Source organism: Myxine glutinosa, chromosome 3 (genome assembly GCF_964187855.1).
Source record: "Myxine glutinosa chromosome 3, kmMyxGlut1.1, whole genome shotgun sequence".
NCBI lineage: Eukaryota > Metazoa > Chordata > Myxini > Myxiniformes > Myxinidae > Myxine > Myxine glutinosa.
In genome coordinates this window covers 116,940,996-116,960,948 of record NC_136263.1, presented here as the reverse complement: position 1 = coordinate 116,960,948, position 19,953 = coordinate 116,940,996, and positions in this window count along the sequence as shown.

Sequence of the window (19,953 nt, the reverse complement as noted above, 5' to 3'; positions counted from 1 at the left end):
TTTGTTGTGTTTATTATGAACCATGGTGACTGCGCACCGGGTGGTGCTTTTGGTGCTTTGTGGTGCTTTTGGTGCTTTTGGGTGCTTTGGTGGTATTGGTACTGGTGCATCGATGCAATGCGTGCTGTCTCCACCCTCCCAACAGGAATTTCTTTTTCTTGTTCCCTAAGAAAGAAAGAAAAAAAAAAAAACACACAGGTCCTGGGTTGCGTTGTAAATAAGAAATCACGTCATTGTAAATAATGCTCCCCACCGTAAATGTATAGTTTGAGAATAATTCCGTAATTCGGTTAGCTGTGGGCTTGAGTCTGTTAGACAGGGTGCAATGCAATAGGGGGACATACTTATTTGTGTTTTAAGATTGTCACACTCAGGGTCAGGTTAATTGTAGAGGGAATTACACCTACGTGTCACACTAAGTTAAAGTTTAGTAGGCCCGAGAAAGGGGCCTGAAGAAAGGAGGGTGCAGTGTAACGAATGTGGAAACGTTACAATGTGAACGTTACAAAAGTACGGGCACACCCTGTTAATGTAAATAATGGTCGCAGTCGGCCTCCTAGTTAATTCCATGAAACTTACACGCAGGTCACGATATATCTTTTAAATAGTGTATTTCCTTATTCCATGTAGGCTAAATATGTGTTTCCCACTAGATTGACTTTGCATTGTATCAAACAAAATAAGCGTAGGCCCTTCCAATTTCCCCAAACATCTCCGCTGTCCAAAGTTCCTTTTAAAAAGGGGAGTTGTTTTCAATCCCGCAGGCCGCCATTGCCCATGTGCTTTGAGTCGGAGAAGAGAGGCGTGTCTCCACCTCGTCATAAGAGGGAAGGAGTGAACCAGCCCTAACAGCCAATCAGCACCGCGGTGAGCGACCCGGTAGGCGTGCCCTCGGAGCCGGCGGCTTAATTCCGCCCGAGGTGATACAAGCGACTGTAAGGGACTGCTTTATGAGATGACCTGGGAGATGAGCAAAGAGGCTGCACCAAGAGGAGCGGTGAGATGCGAAACGCTCCAAGCCAAAGAGGAGAGGTACTCGGCAAGGAAACCAGCTTTGGAGAGACGCGCTGAAAGGAGGGAGACGGCTCCATCACAAGAAGAGGAGCAGGTGTGCCGAACCAGCGAGTGACGTCTACCGCAGCGGATAGCGACGGAGGGTTTTCCCGCCACAACCGCGAGGAATTGCGAGCTGCTGCCTCCCGACTTTGCCTCCCTCTCAAGCAATCCACCTCAAGCCCTACCTGCCTGCATTATCCCCTGTGTAAGTGTGAACGTCCTGTCCTGCTCGTTGTCTTGGGGTTAAGTAAAAATGAATAGTGTAAGTTAACGATTCGCTGTGTTACTGCTTCTTCCATCCATTGCTGTGTGTGTATAATAAATCTGTTCTTCCTCCGTATTCTTCTTCTTCTTCTTTGTCATTCTCTTTCGGTCGCTTTAGAGGTTTCCCGATTGAATATCTGTGGGGCGATCTGGTCAACGTCGGGTGGAATCGGGTTCTAATCGGGGAGTAACTGTTCGGACGCGGTTAAATACACCACCGCTCAGTTAATATAACATCTAAAGCCGCGTCAGTAACAATATATATATATATATATATATATATATATATATATATATATATATATATATATACAGTGGAACCTTGACTTACGAGTGCACCAACTTACGAGTTTTCCGAGATACGAGCCGTCGCTCGGGCGGTTTATTGCTTTGAGATGCGAGCCGAGATCTGAGTTACGAGCTTACGCCACCCGCCACCAAGTGGGTTCCGGTCACGTGGTTATCTTGCCGTGCAAGTATCTCTGCCATATATCGCTGCTGTTTTGTTTTCGCATGTTGGTTATTTTGGAGCTTACGCCAGCCGCCACCAGGTGGGTTCCGGTCACGTGGTTATCTTGCCGTGCAAGCATATCTGCCGTATATCGCTGCTGTTTTGTTTTCGCATGTTGGTTATTTTGGAGCTTACGCCAGCCGCTACCAGGTGGGTTCCGGTCACGTGGTTATCTTGCCGTGCAAGCATATCTGCCGTATATCGCTGCTGTTTTGTTTTCGCATGTTTGTTATTTTGGGGCTTACGCCAGCCGCCACCAGGTGGGTTCCGGTCACGTGGTTATCTTGCCGTGCAAGCATATCTGCCGTATATCGCTGCTGTTTTGTTTTCGCATGTTGGTTATTTTGGAGCTTACGCCAGCCGCCACCAGGTGGGTTCCGGTCACGTGGTTATCTTGCCGTGCAAGCATATCTGCCGTATATCGCTGCTGTTTTGTTTTCGCATTTTGGTTATTTTGGAGCTTACGCCAGCCGCCACCAGGTGGGTTCCGGTCACGTGGTTAACTTGCCGTGCAAGCATATCTGCCGTATATCGCTGCTGTTTTGTTTTCGCATTTTGGTTATTTTGGAGCTTACGCCAGCCGCCACCAGGTGGGTTCCGGTCACGTGGTTATCTTGCCGTGCAAGCATATCTGCCGTATATCGCTGCTGTTTTGTTTTCGCATGTTGGTTATTTTGGAGCTTACGCCAGCCGCCACCAGGTGGGTTCCGGTCACGTGGTTATCTTGCCGTGCAAGCATATCTGCCGTATATCGCTGCTGTTTTGTTTTCGCATGTTGGTTATTTTGGAAAATTTCTTAGTTTTAACCATGGGTCCTAAGTAATTGAGTGCCAAGGGCAGTACTGAGAAGAAGAAGAGGATGATGTGCTTGGATATAAAACACGCAATCGTCGAACAACATGAGCGAGGTGTGCGTGTTGTCGACTTGGTGAGGCAGATGTGAAGGCAGCTGAAGATTTTATTATAACTTTTGCCGAACTGATAGAAGCCGAACGATACATCCCCCAGCAAATCTTCAACTGTGACGAGACAGGGCTCTTCTGGAAAAAGATGCCGAGGAGGACGTATATAACGGCAGAGGAGAAGAGCATGCCAGGCCACAACTTGTTCAGAGTGCCGGCGATAGCTCGCCTTCTCTTTGTGGAAGACACGGTGAGATCCTTAACATCCAACAACTAATGGGACGCAAACGGGGCGCCCAGTTTAGCGGTACACACATTGATGAATCACCCTGCCTGTGAAACACCGACATGACAGGTTATAGCTGGGTCGGGATTCAAACCCAGGCTGGACAGTTTAGAGTCAAGTGTGCGTACCTCCAGTCCAGGCCATCCTGCCAACTTGTATGCTGCATACAGGTGAAATATAAAGCGCGAGATATTTTTATATATACTGTATATTTAAAAAAAAATTGGTGTGGTTTTTGGGGGGCTGGAACGGATTAATAGCATTTCAATGCATTTTAATGGGGAAATTTAATTTGAGAAACGAGCCAATTGAGTTACGAGCTCGGTCACAGAACGAATTAAACTCGTAAGTCAAGGTTCCACTGTATATATATATATATATATATATATATATATATATATATATATATATATATATATATATATTTATATATATATATATATACACTAGCTTGGCTCGGCTCATTGTGCTCGCCTCACCAAGCGTCGATACTGAGGAACGGGCTTATTTTAGCTGAGGATAATGACTGTACCTGAGTTGCTGTGTTGTCATGATTTACACCAATCATAATACAAACAATTATTTTGCACAAATGTATTTGTTGTGTTTGTGAGATTACATTTTTATAAGCAATTTAGGTTGAAGATTTAGGTTGAATGTTTTTTTTTCAAGAAAGAACCCCTCAGCACACACATAGGGGAGGGGTAGGTGTAGACTGGAAGTTTGGGACGATTACACCTCACCACCAAGTAATTTAAAACACCTCACAGCCATAAAACACGTAATAAAAACACCTCACCACCACAAAATTTAAAACACCTCCCCACCAAGTAATTCAAAACACCTCACCACCAAGTAATTTAAAACACCTCACAGCCATAAAACACGTAATAAAAACACCTCACAGCCACGAAATTAAAAACACCTCACAGCCATAAAACATGCAATAAAAACACCTCACAGCCACAAAACACATAATAAAAACACCTCACCACCACGAAATTAAAAACAGCTCACAGGCAAAAAACACGTAATAAAAACACATCACCAAAACGAAATTAAAAACACCTCACAGCCATAAAACATGTAATAAAAACACCTCACAGCCACGAAATTAAAAACACCTCACAGCCATAAAACATGTAATAAAAACACCTCACAGCCACGAAATTAAAAACACCTCACAGCCATAAAACATGTAATAAAAACACCTCACAGCCACGAAATTAAAAACACCTCACAGCCATAAAACACGTAATAAAAACACCTCACAGCCATAAAACACATGATAAAAGCACCTCACCACCACGAAATTAAAAACACCTCACAGCCATCAAACACGTAATAAAAACACCCCACAGCCATAAAACACGTAATAAAAACACCTCACAGCCATAAAACACATAATAAAAGCACCTCACCACCACGAAATTAAAAACACCTCACAGCCATCAAACACGTAATAAAAACACCTCACAGCCTTAAAACACGTAATAAAAACACCTCACAGCCATAAAACACGTAATAAAAACACCCCACAGCCATAAAACACGTAATAAAAACACCTCACAGCCTTAAAACACGTAATAAAAACACCTCACAGCCATAAAACACGTAATAAAAACACCTCACAGCCATAAAACACGTAATAAAACACCTCACAGCCATAAAACACGTAATAAAAACACCTCACAGCCATAAAACACGTAATAAAAACACCCCACAGCCATAAAACACGTAATAAAAACACCTCACAGCCATAAAACACGTAATAAAAACACCTCACAGCCATAAAACACGTAATAAAAACACCTCACAGCCATAAAACACGTAATAAAAACACCTCACCACCACGAAATTAAAAACACCTCACAGCCATAAAAAATGTAATAAAAACACCTCACAGCCACAAATTTAAAAACACCACACAGCCATAAAACACATAATAAAAACACCTCACAGCCATAAAACACGTAAAAAAACACCTCACAGCCATAAAACACGTAATAAAAACACCTCACAGCCATAAAACACATAATAAAAACACCTCACAGCCATAAAACACGTAATAAAAACACCGCACCACCACGAAATTAAAAACACCTCACAGCCATAAAACACGTAATAAAAACACCTCACCACCACGAAATTAAAAACACCTCACAGCCATAAAACACGTAATAAAAACACCTCACAGCCATAAAACACGTAATAAAAACACCTCACAGCCATAAAACACGTAATAAAAACACCTCACCACCACGAAATTAAAAACACCTCACAGCCATAAAACACGTAATAAAAACACCTCACAGCCATAAAACACGTAATAAAAACACCTCACAGCCATAAAACACGTAATAAAAACACCTCACCACCACGAAATTAAAAACACCTCACAGCCATAAAACACGTAATAAAAACATCTCACAGCCATAAAACACGTAATAAAAACACCTCACAGCCATAAAACACGTAATAAAAACACCTCACCACCACGAAATTAAAAACACCTCACAGCCATAAAACACGTAATAAAAACACCCCACAGCCATAAAACACGTAATAAAAACACCTCACCACCACGAAATTAAAAACACCTCACAGCCATAAAACACGTAATAAAAACATCTCACAGCCATAAAACACGTAATAAAAACACCTCACAGCCATAAAACACGTAATAAAAACACCTCACCACCACGAAATTAAAAACACCTCACAGCCATAAAACACGTAATAAAAACACCCCACAGCCATAAAACACATAATAAAAACACCTCACCACCACGAAATTAAAAACACCTCACAGCCATAAAACATGTAATAAAAACACCTCACCACCACGAAACTAAAAACACCTCGCAGCCAAAAAACACGTAATAAAAACACCTCACAGCCATAAAACACGTAATAAAAACACCTCACCACCACGAAATTAAAAACACCTCACAGCCATAAAACATGTAATAACTAGAACGGGCACTCGGTAGAGCGCATACCTTCGCCGCAGCTACTGTTCTGTACTTGGCATGGGAGTGTAGGGAACAGAACAACAAAAATACGATTTTGACCTTTTCGTGACCTTGACCTTGACCTTTGACCCGATTGCTCCCAAAATCTAATCAAATGTGTCCCGTATAATAACCAATCATCCCACCAAATTTCATGCAATTCGGTTGAATACTTTTTGAGTTATGCGAATAACATACACACACACACACAGACATACAAATAAATACACAGCGATCAAAACATAACCTTCCGCTTTTGCGAAGGTAATAAATACACAGCGATCAAAACATAACCTTCCGCTTTTGCGAAGGTAATAAATACACAGCGATCAAAACATAACCTTCCGCTTTTGCGAAGGTAATTAACCTGAAATTGCAGACAGAATTATTTATTTTATCTGAGAAGCTAAACGAATCTTCTTCTTCTTTAGTACCTCAAACTTTATGTGAAATGCGATCGATTTTTAAAAATCAGAATTTGAGCAAATCTGTTTCATTCGTCTGTTAATATGCCTCCCCGATTGACAAATCTGCAATTTGAATTTCATTTGAGGTTGAAATGATTGCGGGAGATCGCGTTATAGTGATGACGTCTTGGATGGACATCCTCTTCTTCAGTCGCTCATAACTTTGAGTGAAATACGATCGAGTTAAAAATAGTCAGAATTTGAGCAAATCTGTTTCATTCGTTTGTTAATATGCCTCATCTCTTGACAAATCTGCAATTATAATTTTTTTTGAGGTTGAAATGATCGCGGGAGATTGCGTTATAGTGATGACGTCCTGGATGGACATCTTCTTCTTCAGTCGCGCATAACTTTGAGTGAAATACGATCGAGTTAAAAATAGTCAGAATTTGAGCAAATCTGTTTCATTCGTTTGTTAATATGCCTCATCTATTGTCAAATCTGCAATTATAATTTTTTTTGAGGTTGAAATGATCGCGGGAGATCGCGTTATAGTGATGACGTCCTGGATGGACATCTTCTTCTTCAGTCGCTCATAACTTTGAGTGAAATACGATCGAGTTAAAAATAGTCAGAATTTGAGCAAATCTGTTTCCCAAAATCTAATCAAATGTGTCCCGTATAATAACCAATCATCCCACCAAATTTCATGCAATTCGGTTGAATACTTTTTGAGTTATGCGATTAACATACACACACACAGACATACAAATAAATACACAGCGATCAAAACATAACCTTCCGCTTTTGCGAAGGTAACTATTGGGAACAGATCCTTAACTGAAACACATAATAATGAAATAACTACAGAGAGGTCCTATGGTTCTCTACGTGTTGTACATGGACTAACTAGGGTGCGATCTTTAATAAAGCCAATTGATGGGGATATTTACAGGGGATCATTTATAAGGGAAACATTTACTAAAATTTACGAGTGAAGGTTCTAAAAACCGTAACAATATATATATATATATATATATATATATATATATATATATATATATATATATATATATATATATATATATATATATATATACGTATATATATATATATATATATATATATATATATTGTTACGGCCCGCGGATAAGATGTTGTGTTTGCCGAGCGGAGGCCCCGCGGTCGTACAGTTTCCCCGATTCACCCGATTCCCGAACGTTGGCCAGATCGCACCACAGATATTCAATAGGGAAAAGACTAAGGCGACACGGATGTGAAGAAGAAGCAGACAACCAAAAGGTTGGAAATACTACTAAATTTATTTACTATTTACAGGCTCAAAATAACCAAGGAAGAAGGAATAATAAGAAAATAATATACAGATGATTTTAGAGACACAGTGCAAATTCCTAGCTTATTTAACAGGCTTAACTTATTCCCAGGGACAAGACAAAAGACAGACTACGAACACACTTACATGGGGGATGATGATAGGAATGGCAGGAGGTGGATGGCTGGAGGGAGAGGGAGGTCCAACGGGTCCTGCAGCACGACCGGCGCGTTGGGCAGCCGCCGTTCCTTCGCGGCCCTGCTCAAAACGTCTGTCTGGTTCCAAGCTGCTGTGGCTGCAGTTTCGGTGGCTCAAGCTGCTGTGGATGCAGTTCAGTGGCTCAAGCTGCTGTGGCTGCAGCCGCCACTCTTGTCATGGACCTCTCTTTGTCATGGACCTCTCTTGTCATGGACCTCTCTACGCAACTCCTTTCATGGACCTCCTTACGCAACTTCTTTCATGGACCTCCTTACGCAACTTCTTTCATGGACCTCCTTACGCAACTTCTTTCATGGACCTCCTTACGCAACTTCTTTCATGGACCTCCTTACGCAACTCCTGACCACTCTTGCACGCGCGCTTTTATAACGCCTCCGGCGATTAAGCCGCCGGCCTTCAGGACACGCCCATCGGTGTGCTCACCTCGGCCATGGTTGGTCGCGCGACCCTCTGGCTCCACCCTTGATGACGACGGGCGGGCACGCCTTTCTTCCCCGACCCGAGCACATGTTCAATGGTGGTTTTGGAGGGGATGTAATTGGCAAATTGAGGCTTGGCCATGACGAAAGGGGAAATGGAGGTTTTTGGGAATGGGAATGAAGAATGAAGGGAATCTATCTTATTTCACTTGGTGCAATGGAGTATTTAAATTAATGGGAGACACAGCCTTACCCTAACACACATAATAAGGATATAAGCTACTGAACAAGGGTATTATAGTGTCCTTCAATGTATGCTTTATGGAATTAACTACCGGAACGCCCTTTGACCTTTATACAACACTGGAGGCAGGAGGATCCAGAATAAAGCATAAATCACAACAATTTACAATATAATACAACACAATAAAAAAACACAATCCTCATTTCCGCAACACTGCACCCTCCTCCTCTTAGGCATGGCCCGGGCCTATAACTTTAACTTAGTGTGACACGTAGGTGTAGTTCCCTCTACTTTTAACCTGACCCTGAGTGCGACAGTTTTAAAACATAAATAAATATGTCCCGCTGCTCCATTGCACCCTACCTAACAGACTCACGCCCACAGCTAACCGAATTGCGGAATGGTCTTCAAACTATACATTGACGGTGGGGAGCATTATTTACAGTGACGCTATTTTATTTACAACACGCAACCCAGGACCTGTGATTGTTCTTTCTGGGGGGGGGGGGGGGGGGGGAGAGACAGTCTGCTCTGAATCGACGCACCATGAAAGCACCCACAACGCACCAACACACCCTCAAGCACCAATCGGTGCAGTCACCACAGTTCATCAATAAAAATAACCAAACAACCCCGAACCCTGCAGGTGGTCTCTTGCTCTTCGGCTCCCTCTGCTGGCTATTACTATTTTCCTGGTGTTGTCATCTTCCTTTGCTGGCGGCCTATTTGAAATAAAACTTGCACCCAACGTGTCCATTTGTATTTATTTATGGCCCACAGGGGCCGACTATGTATGGTTCACCTGTGGGGCATCGGTGCCCTGTGGCCAAGGTCCGCCAGCAAGATTTCGGGCCTTCATGGCCGGTTCCAGCAGAGGGGCCATGCCCCAACCCATGGGGTCCATAAGTGGTGCTCGGCCACAGACATGTGGTCCATAATGTGGTGCATCGATGCAGACAGCTGGTTCTGTGAGTTCCGGGCGCACAATGGCCGACTCACGCACGCTCCCCTCGGCGCCCAGTGGCACACAGGTCCTCATGTGGGAGACAAAGGGGGGGAGAGACAGATGAGCGAGGGGTGAGGTCACAAGGGTACACATCAATAAGGCAATGCAAGGCGAAGTGCGTACGGAGAGCGAAGTGAGAAAGCTCGTCCCTACCGTACGTCACCCCCCCTGTCACCTACACTACCCTTGCCCTTACCCCATATTTACAAAATCTACACATTTACAAATTCGTCACCACAATCCCTCTATCCAAAATTTGCCATCACCCAATTCATCATCAATCCTCATAAGGAGGGAGAGATGGAACAACAAGCACAATGTCACACCCACGTCATGATGCGTCTCACATTCCAAACATTTGCATCAGAAATAATTAAACATGGCATGGTGTGGAGGTACATCATCTCAGGTGAGTGGATGCAGATGGTGCGAGGAGACTTCAATCCTAACTATCCTCTAAATGACTTTAACACACTTTACACTACCCGGGGTCTTTCCCTGCCAATCCATTGGCCAGCTTACACTATGGGTTCTAAAAACCAATTCCCATTGTCCAAACTGTGGTGCTCATCAATTTGGGGTCTCACTCCCCCGATTCATCTCCCGGTGCCCTTGCACAATTTCTGGGCTGTGACGTGTAGCTCTCCCAGCAGGTCTACCCACCTGCACACCTCCACCACTGCAGTTGCCACCCGAGCTTACCTGCTCCTTAACCTAACCTATCTACTGGGGTAGGCCCCTCCTGGCTCTGTCTCCCCACTCGGTGCCCTCTGGCACTGGGCTACCCGGGTCCGTCCTCCGGATCCTCGGGCCCCATCCACAACTACCGGCTCCCAGAGCCCACCTGCGGCCTCACCTGGCCGACATCCTCACAGTGGTGGAGTGCCCAAACCAACTACACACACTAACAGGCTACACGCCCAGCCATTTCCACAACACTAATGCAACCATCCAAATACCATTCTGTCACCCGCACCACAGATGCCAATATCCAACCACAATTTACCTATACCCTCTACCTAACACTTACACTACCCGCCCCGGGTATTCGTGATGGGGGTCCACTCTTCCCCCATTCACACCTTCGCACCACCCACTCCACTCCATCGTTTCCACCATACTCACTCCACGACCATCCATTCCAATACTCCACTTATTCCACACTCCATGTCTTCCACACAACCATTGATTCCATTCACCTGTTGGTGCACACTTGTGCACTCACACCTGGTGCCACCTGCACCCTCCTTCCTTCCTGGACCATTTGGTCAACACAACACACATCACCATCATTCCCTCATACACTGCTCCACACACCTGTTCAGTTGCACACCTGTGCAATCACACCTGTTCAATCACACCTGTTCACCATACACTTCCAATCCTCAAACACACGGCATCATCTCATCTAACTACTCCCCTCTGAAACTTGCGTTCCCCAGTCGTCCCTTTAAACTATTGCGCTCCCACGTCATTATCATCCACACTAAACTACCTGCGTCCCCACTACAGGTATCATTGTCACTAACTAATCTTATCGTTACCTAATGTCAATCTCTAGATCCCTACACACGATATATCCTAACCCTCCCGGGTTAGTTTTCACTGCCATCAACCCCATAACTAGTGCTCCTTTGCCCCCCCCCCCCTTACTGTGAGGGATGGTGGATTTGCCATCCCTCCACATCGGGGAGGTCCCACTATCAATTTTGCACATCCAAATTCCACAAATCAAACATTTTCTATTTACTGCCAATTCTATTCACTATTCTAAATTTCGTATCAAATCACTATCACTATCACTATCACCATCATCACAGTCCACTATATCCTAGCCTCGGTGCGTCGTGACATAATTAAACTCGGTTCGTAAAGCCGAGCAATGAATTCGGGTGGTTTGGTCACCTGCAGGTTGAATCCGTCCGGCTTTCGGTTCAAGGGAGGTGGTTTGGTTGGGCCGAGATTCCACGCACCATCTCGGCGCGGCATCTTGCGGTCCCGGGCCCGATGGCTCAATCTCCCCCGGTCGGAACCCCGTCCCCACGAGGGGGCACCGTCCGCTTCCTCCCACTCGCCCTTGAACCGGACCGGTCGCCTCGCCCGCCAAGGCCCGGACTCGACCGTGCGGGGCGGGGCCAAGCCCGAATCGGCAACGACGCTTCGAAGAGAAGCGACGCAGCTTCGATCCGCGCCGGGCCCTGCATCCAACAAAGGGCTCCTCGCACCGAGTGCTCGCATCGGCTATCCGTCGCTCTAACCGCTAACCCGGTTACCGTCGATGCTTCACCGGCATGCTCACACGCATACGCTACCCCTTTCACCCTCACAAAACCCGGCGTTCCAACGCCGTCCGTACATTCCACCAACGCTCTCCCTGTTACACACCACACCTCTCGCGCACACTCTTGCGCACACCTCTCCTCCGTTACGTCCTCCGTAACACTCACCATGGGTGTGCACTCTGGCATCCACCCACTAACGCGCTCACACGGGCTCTCCCACACTCGCGCTACCACCAACTCAGGTGTGCTTCCTCGCACACGTTCCACCACCACCTTACTCTCCGTGTCACACTCCGTACACCCCGACGTGCATTCTCGCTCGCACTCGGTTTCACACTCGCGCTCCGATGTGCCCTCTCGCACCTGCGCCATCACCAACTCACTATTCGTGTCACACTCCGTACACCCCGACGTGCATTCTCGCTCGCACTCGGTATCACACTCGCGCTTCGTAACACGCTCACCCCTTGACGCACACTTTTTTTCCACACGCGTGCCATTTCCACTCACACGGGACCCTTCACCAACGCCCGGATGCTTCCTCGATCCCAAGCGCGCGACAATTCTTTTATCGCTAAACATCCTCCTGCAAAATCTACCCGCACAATATACAGCACGACTCACCTGGGGGATCCTTTTCTCCACGCGCACCTGCCAACTTCCATTCGGGTTAAGCACAGCATCGTGATTTGAGCAGGGACTTTGTACATATTCCATCTTTTCCTGCAATTCCCGGGCTACCTCCGTCATCTCTTCAATTTTAATTCCCAGCACTGCTTTTTCTTTATTCTCCTCGACGACCGCTGGCTTTAATAAAACACCCTCCTCTACCTCAGCGGTCGCCGGCTTTTCCAAACCCCGGGTCGCGATTTCTACCCCTGTCATTGTACCCGTGCTTTTCTCAACTTCGTTCAACCGGCGCTTCTCGACCCGCGTTACTTCCTCGTGCACCCCTGGGACCCTTTCGCCCAACTTGCGGTCTCTGTCCCTCTGCTCCCTATCGGCCCTCATTCCGTTCGTTATTTCCTCCATACTGTTGTTCAAATCTCCAATTTGTCCCATAAGGGCCCTCATTTGTAGGAAAAAAAGGTTCGAATCCACCAGCGGCGCTGCTACGGTTGCGGGCGCCGTGGCCATGTGCGAGGCGCCATTTTGCGCGCCCGTAACCTCGTGCGCGAGAGCGCCATTTTGTGCGCCTGATACCCCCTCAACCACACCTTCTTTACTCTCCTCCACCATTTTCCCCACTTCTTCCCTGGGGTCCTGGGTCGATTCTACCCCACTCTCCTCTACCGGAACCCAGCCGTCTTGATCTCCCATAGCGCGACTTTCAAAATTCGGGTTTTTTGTAAAACAAAATCAAATTTCGGTGACTTGTAATTTTGAGCGCGTTAAGCGCGCTTCGGGTCCGTATCTCACTCCCAGACACCAATTGTTACGGTAATTACACAATTGGTGTCCAACATTTGGGCTAAATAAATTTAGTCCCAGGTTCGAATCCCAACTCCTGACAACCAATTGTTACTGACGCGGTTTAGATGTTATTTACCGAGCGGTGGTATGGCCGCGACCGAACAGTTATTCCCCGACTAGACCCCGATTCCACCCAGACGTTGACCAAATCGCGCTATGCCAAATCAATGATAGAAAGGACACGACGACTGGGAAAGAGGAAACGACGCAAGGGGTACAGTTCTCAAGACCTCCGGAGGAGGGTATAATTACAGTGGTGGAGAAAAGGGGTAGATTACAAGGCAGTGAGGTAAAAGACACAGAAGAGATGGGCACTTAAATACAATCTTATCTTGACCCAGACAGACCACAGACAAACGGAACAAGGCTGACTTACACATGGATTGATGGCAGGAAGGGACAGGTAGTCGATAGCACAAGGTGCACCTTGGCTCGGGGACAGGATAAAGCACGGTCCAGTCCAGAGGATGCGGGTAGGCCTCACAGCACTCGGAGGGTACGTCTTCCTGGCTCCAAGCTCAGCGCGCATCTGACGTCACCTCCCTCTCCCTGCGCATGCTCAGCGGGGAGTGACACGCCCTCGGCTGGTTGGCTCCGCCCCACTGGGGGCCGGTCCGCCGCTTCCATTGGGTGCGGGGGTTACCGGGCTCCGCCCTTGACGAGGAGCTGACAGGGAGCCCCTATTTGGTAACCCCGTCGAGCACATGTTCGATGGCGGCTCGTTGGGAAGGCCTCGTGCCCTCCCAACACCCCCTACCAACCAAGCCGGAGTGAGGACGCGCACTCCCTGCGCTCACCGCTGCCGTTGCTGTTGTTGTTGTTGTTGTTGCTGAACCGTGAGGAAGAGCTGCGGGGAGGTATTGGGAGGTCCTAAACTTCCTAACGGTGCCATACAATCACATTCTGGTGCAACGAAGGGTCAGAATTAATGGAAACGAGTCCTTAACTGACATAGACTAAGAATAACTAGCAAGATGTCCTATAGTTGTCTTACATGAGATGCGGTGAACCTGGGCACGACATTTAATGGGGGAAATAGGGGGAGGTCGGGTCTACAGAGTGTTGTTTACAGAAAATGGGACTAGGGAATGGGGGATTGGGGATAGTTGGGAAGTATTGAGGAAATAGGGGAATATTTACAAGCGGATATGGATGGATGCAAATCCCATATCCGCAACAATATATATATATATATATATATATATATATATATATATATATATATATATATATATATATACACACACACACACACTTTGCACAGCAGGTTGTGACCACATTGCGGTCATTGTTGTTTCATAATGTGAAACCAATAAGATTTGTTCTGAATTTCTAAAATATCTCTATATTTTGTCAACATTAGAACGTTAATATTATTTCATATCCTCATCAAATCCGCATTTGTAAGTTCATCAACATCAATATAAAGCCAGACTTTTATTGAAAATTTCACATTTTTATGTTGCAGAACATATTTATTAATATACTGAACAACACCCTTATATTTATTGAAGGTGGTATGTTTCAGAAATTTATGAAAAATTAATTTACCCTAACCCTAACCTAACCCTAATCCCCAGTGTATCAATAGCTACTTCATCGATAAAAATATTAAAATTACTTTGTGGGCCAACATTTCGGATAAATTAGGAATGTCAATAGTTTTCCAACATGTTTATTAACATATAGAGGTACGGTACAGTATTCAAAACAAACTACAGAATCAATATCAGCACTAGCTTTGCCACCATCACCAAGTGGCGCTACATGGTACACATTTAGATCGAGAATTTACGCCCCTCTCCCGGTCCCCCACATCCCCGAATGAGGCCGTGGCCACATCGCCAATGTTACCCCCCAGACTAAGTTGTATTTGTATTTGTACCCCAAGTAAAGTATAAAAGCATTTATAGCTGGAGTACCCGGTGTTGCTCAAGCGAAAAAGAAACATTAACATATTTTTAATGAGGGCAAATAGAATGGAAAAGCAATTACATCCAAATCAGAATCCATCACAAATGTCAAATCATCATTTCACCTTTTCGTTGAATACATGCTGCTGAATGTGCCATTGATCACGTTTCTGAGTTATGTATGATGACGTTCAGGAAGAAGAAGAAGCCTTACCACCAACTTCGACCGCTTCTGGAATTGTTTTATTATTTGTCTTCAAATTTCTGGTAATTGTTTTGTATTTATTTATGCGAATGTGTACTTGTATATAACTGTCATTAATCAAAAAGGCTTAGGTACTATAGAGCGGTTTTTTAAAAAATCCAAAAAAAGCAAATTTTTTTTTCAAAACAAACATGTTTTTGCCTAAAACATTCCCAATCAGTCACGGATGAACTTCTGAAAGTTTGACGAAGATCCGTTCAGCATCTTTGAAAAATGGCGACACACACACACACATAGACCAACGGCTCTCTTATATAGTAGATTATATTTTGTCGCAGTTGACCACCCCTTAATACAAAAATAGGGGCAATACCCCTAGGTGCTCACCTGGAAGAACCACCTTTAGAGGCCATGTTTCCCCACAGAGCAGGGATTGGCCTTTTTCGGGCACCGTGGTCCGCTTTTTGAAGCAATCTTTTATGGCCGGATGCCCTTCCTGCCACCAACCCTGTTAATCGCCTCTTGCGACACAGGGAATTACCAGTGAACTGGTACTCAATTTGCCGACCTCGGAAGGATGACAGGTTGAGTCTACCGCCCTGGCTTTAATTCAGCGATCGTAGAGAGACGATCAAAAGTTCAACATAGGCCAAGATTCTAAAATAGTTCATCTTCATCCAATTGACTTGAAAGTAGAACAGGATTTGCATACTTGGTTACTGAATTGAGAAACCTACTATTTTCGAGGTCAAAACTAAACTTCAGGAAAACATCTAAAATCATCAATTTTCATCCTATTAACTTGACAATTAAACATCAATTGAATCCTGCAGGGGTTTCCAACTTTTTTTTTTTTGTTTTGTATACATAATCGAGGCTCGTTAAAGAGCTAACATTTATTTCACAAACAAATCAAACAGACAAACAAAATATATAAAAGGAGGGAGTGGTAGACAAGATGGGGAGAGAAGGGGAAGCACACAAAAACAACATTTGAGAGCAGGGACATCGGGAGATGTGTGTGAGGGAGAGGGCTTGGGGGATGGAGGCGTAGGAGGGGGGGGGGGTGGGAGAAGTATAAAACACAAGGACACCAAGGACTTCCAGGACAGAAGTTGGTATTTCGAAAAAGTGGATTTGGGGTGAAATTAGCGGGGCTAGAAAAGATCAAGGTTTTGGATGGGGGAAGATAAGAGATGGTGGTGAACAGCTGTTTTAAAGACCTGGAGGGAGGAGTGGGATTGAAGAGAGTGAGGGAGTTTGTTCCAGAGGTGGGAGAAAAGAGGAATGAAGGAGTGAAGGTGAGCAGAGAGTCTTGATTTTGGCAGTTTAACCATAAGAGCATTGCAGGCAGATCTTGTGCGACCTGTAGGAATATTTTGGGGACAGAGCCCAGAGAGAGCTGGGGGGCAAGGCCGGAGAGGAGTCGGTAGAAGACGGAAAGACCACCAACCTGCCTGTGGTGAGTGAGTGAAAGGCCCTTGGAGTTAGCTTCTTCGCAGGAGATTCCAATGATTCTGAACGCTTTGGTTTCAACAGCGTGAAGACGAGCTAGGTGTGAGGCAGGAGCACCAGGCCAGAGGGGAGAGCAGTATTCCATTGAGCTGCGGATGAAAGCCTTGTGTGTGTTGAGGAGCTCAGGTGTGCCAAGGAAGGTCTTCGCACGATGGAGGATGCCCAGTCGGCGACTGGCTTTGGAGGCCAGATTTGAAATGTGGTTTTCCCAGGAAAGATTATGGCAGATAGTGAGACCCAAAAGCTTGAGTGACAGAACTTCTTGGAGAGGATTATTCAGAAAGTGGATGGGAGTGTTGTCCAGTCGGTCTTTTCGGAGGGACGTCGTAAGAGTGTGAGATTTGTCAGGATTGAAAGACATGTTCCACTTGTTTGCCCAGTCTGTGATTTTGTCCAGGTCTGCAGAGAGTGAGGAGGCTGCAGACTGCCGATCTGAGGGATGAGGAATGGAACGACAGAGAGTAGAGTCATCAGCAAAGAGATAGAGAGGATTTTCAAGAGAGTCAGAGAGATCATTGATGAAGACCAGAAAAAGCACAGGGCCCAGAACACTGCCTTGGGGAACTCCAGCCTGAACATCTAGAAATCAAAATTTTTCTGATGGGGCATGCACCCAAAGCTTTTTTGTGTTATGGCCCCCTTGGCTCCCAGAGCTCATCCCCAGCACCCCCCTCCCTTTCGCGAGGGTCGAGCGGTGGAGCACATCTTAGCAGACTCGGATGTCTGGGGGCATGCCCCCCATAATTTTTTTGATTTCTAGATGCTCTGTGGTGCATTCTTAAAGGTGTTTTTAGCCGTGTCGCAGACGCTGCTCATAGAGTGCCCTCTGATGTTGTTCTTGTTCTTGTTCTTCTTCTTTTTCTTCTTCTTGTTCTTGTTCTTGCAGAGAAGACAAAACCTCAAAGCTCCACCCATTCTGGGAACCATAGCTCCACCCATTGTGGGAGAGGCTTCATATAAACAAATATCCACCATTTTATTAACTCGCATAGCTTTGAGGCCTGTTTTGTAGGCCCGTGGTGTCTTGCTCTCTCACACAGTTTTCTTTCAATTCAATATCATTTCGGCGGTTCGATATATCATTTCATTTTTCACAGTCGCTAACATAGTTTTAGACTCGGTTGAAAAAAAACGGGAAGAAAATCCGATGAAAGTTGCCCTTTATAGAACGAAATGAATTCTCAAAGGCCTGTAACTTCAAGTCCATTGAGATATATTTTGTTTAAATCGCGGCATGGTCAGTCATACACCGCCCGAAATAAGAGACGGGAAAATGCCGAGATATATATATTTTGTTTAAATCGCGGCATGGTCAGTCATACACCGCCCGAAATAACAGACGGGAAAATGCCGAGATATATTAAAAATTCGTCCATTTGATGACAATCGTCACGATGAAATATTTAATTTATACGTCGTCACAATAATGTGGAGAGAGGAGCATAGCTTCGTTCATGTGTCGCCACACATGGGAAATTGCCGAGATATATATATTTTAAATCGCGGCATGGTCAGTCATACACCGCCTGAAATAACAGACGGGAAAATGCCGAGATATATTAAAAATTCGTCGCCACACACGGGAAATTGCCGAGATATATTTTCACTTTGCACAAAAATAACATCAAGTAATCGAATCAAAAGGAATGTCCTGTGCCTATAACATCGACGTTATAGGCACAGCTGCATCTAGGCATTGTGTAACATCGATGTGGCTTTTGTTTCAATTAAAACTTTTTGTACTTGTTTTTCCTTTAATTGGCTATTTTGTTTGTATGAGAATTGGTAAATTATTACATAGAAAATGAGGAAGTCCAAGAAGCCAACATGACATTTCGTTCCATAGTTTTTTTCTGTTCCTTACTGGCTCCCAACTGCATTGTTTTTGGAAGAAGCAAACAAAGCAACGTCGCTCGAATGATGCATATTTGATATGTGATTTTAATATTATCAGTAGCAACACTATGGACAGCATAAAATAGAACTGTCATACAAGAAAACAGTATGAAAAGGTTCCATGTCAAGAATATGTGAAAACTAAAAACCTCTGTTGTGTCTGTATTTAATGCAGTGTGTTATAATCTCACAAAAAGAAACTCAATTCGACAACAACTCAGGTAATCAAAACTAGGGACACGGTGCATGAGCCGTAAAAGTGAATTAAAAACTCAGTGGGATGGCTGAAATTGCATTTTAGCTACCATTTGGGGTATCTGTGGTTGAGTCACAGTCAGGGCACAGCGGAGGTCATCTTCCATGTGGAGCCGATTACGCTGTTTCGATGTGATATTCAACAGCATGGAAAACCCCGCTTCGCAGAGATAGGTAGACGAGAATGGCAGAAGCACCCAGATAGCTATCTGGCTGATATTAGGGTAGCGACCCATTCCCACCCAAAACTCCGTCAAGCTCTTCTCTTCGAATGTGTCTTTGGCAAATGAATCGTTTCAGAGATCCAGGAATTCATCGTGCATTGCCTCCGGCATGCTCTCCATGCAAAGGTTGATGGAAAAAGTATTCCTCACAATTTTTGCCTCATTGTCATCTAAATCGGGAAAATACTAATATGACATTCTGCAGTTGCTCAAGACTGTCATTTTTCAGTACGAGATCAAGCTCTTTTCCCATGCTGTCTTGCAATTCAGACATTCTTTAGAACATAGCAATGTTTCCTGTGTTCACTTTCCTGCACAAGTTTTGGAGCTTGGCAACAAATCCTCTGAGATGATCGTGGAAAAGAATAATATTAGTCGCTCTTCCTTGGACCTTGAGGTTCAGCTGGTTCTGCTGTTCGAAAATGTCAGCAAGATAAGCAAGTCGTTCGTTCCACAATTCTTCGTCGTAATGCTGTGGGAGGTCATGTTTCCCTTGAAGATTCAAGAAATGTTTGACTTCCGCACGAAG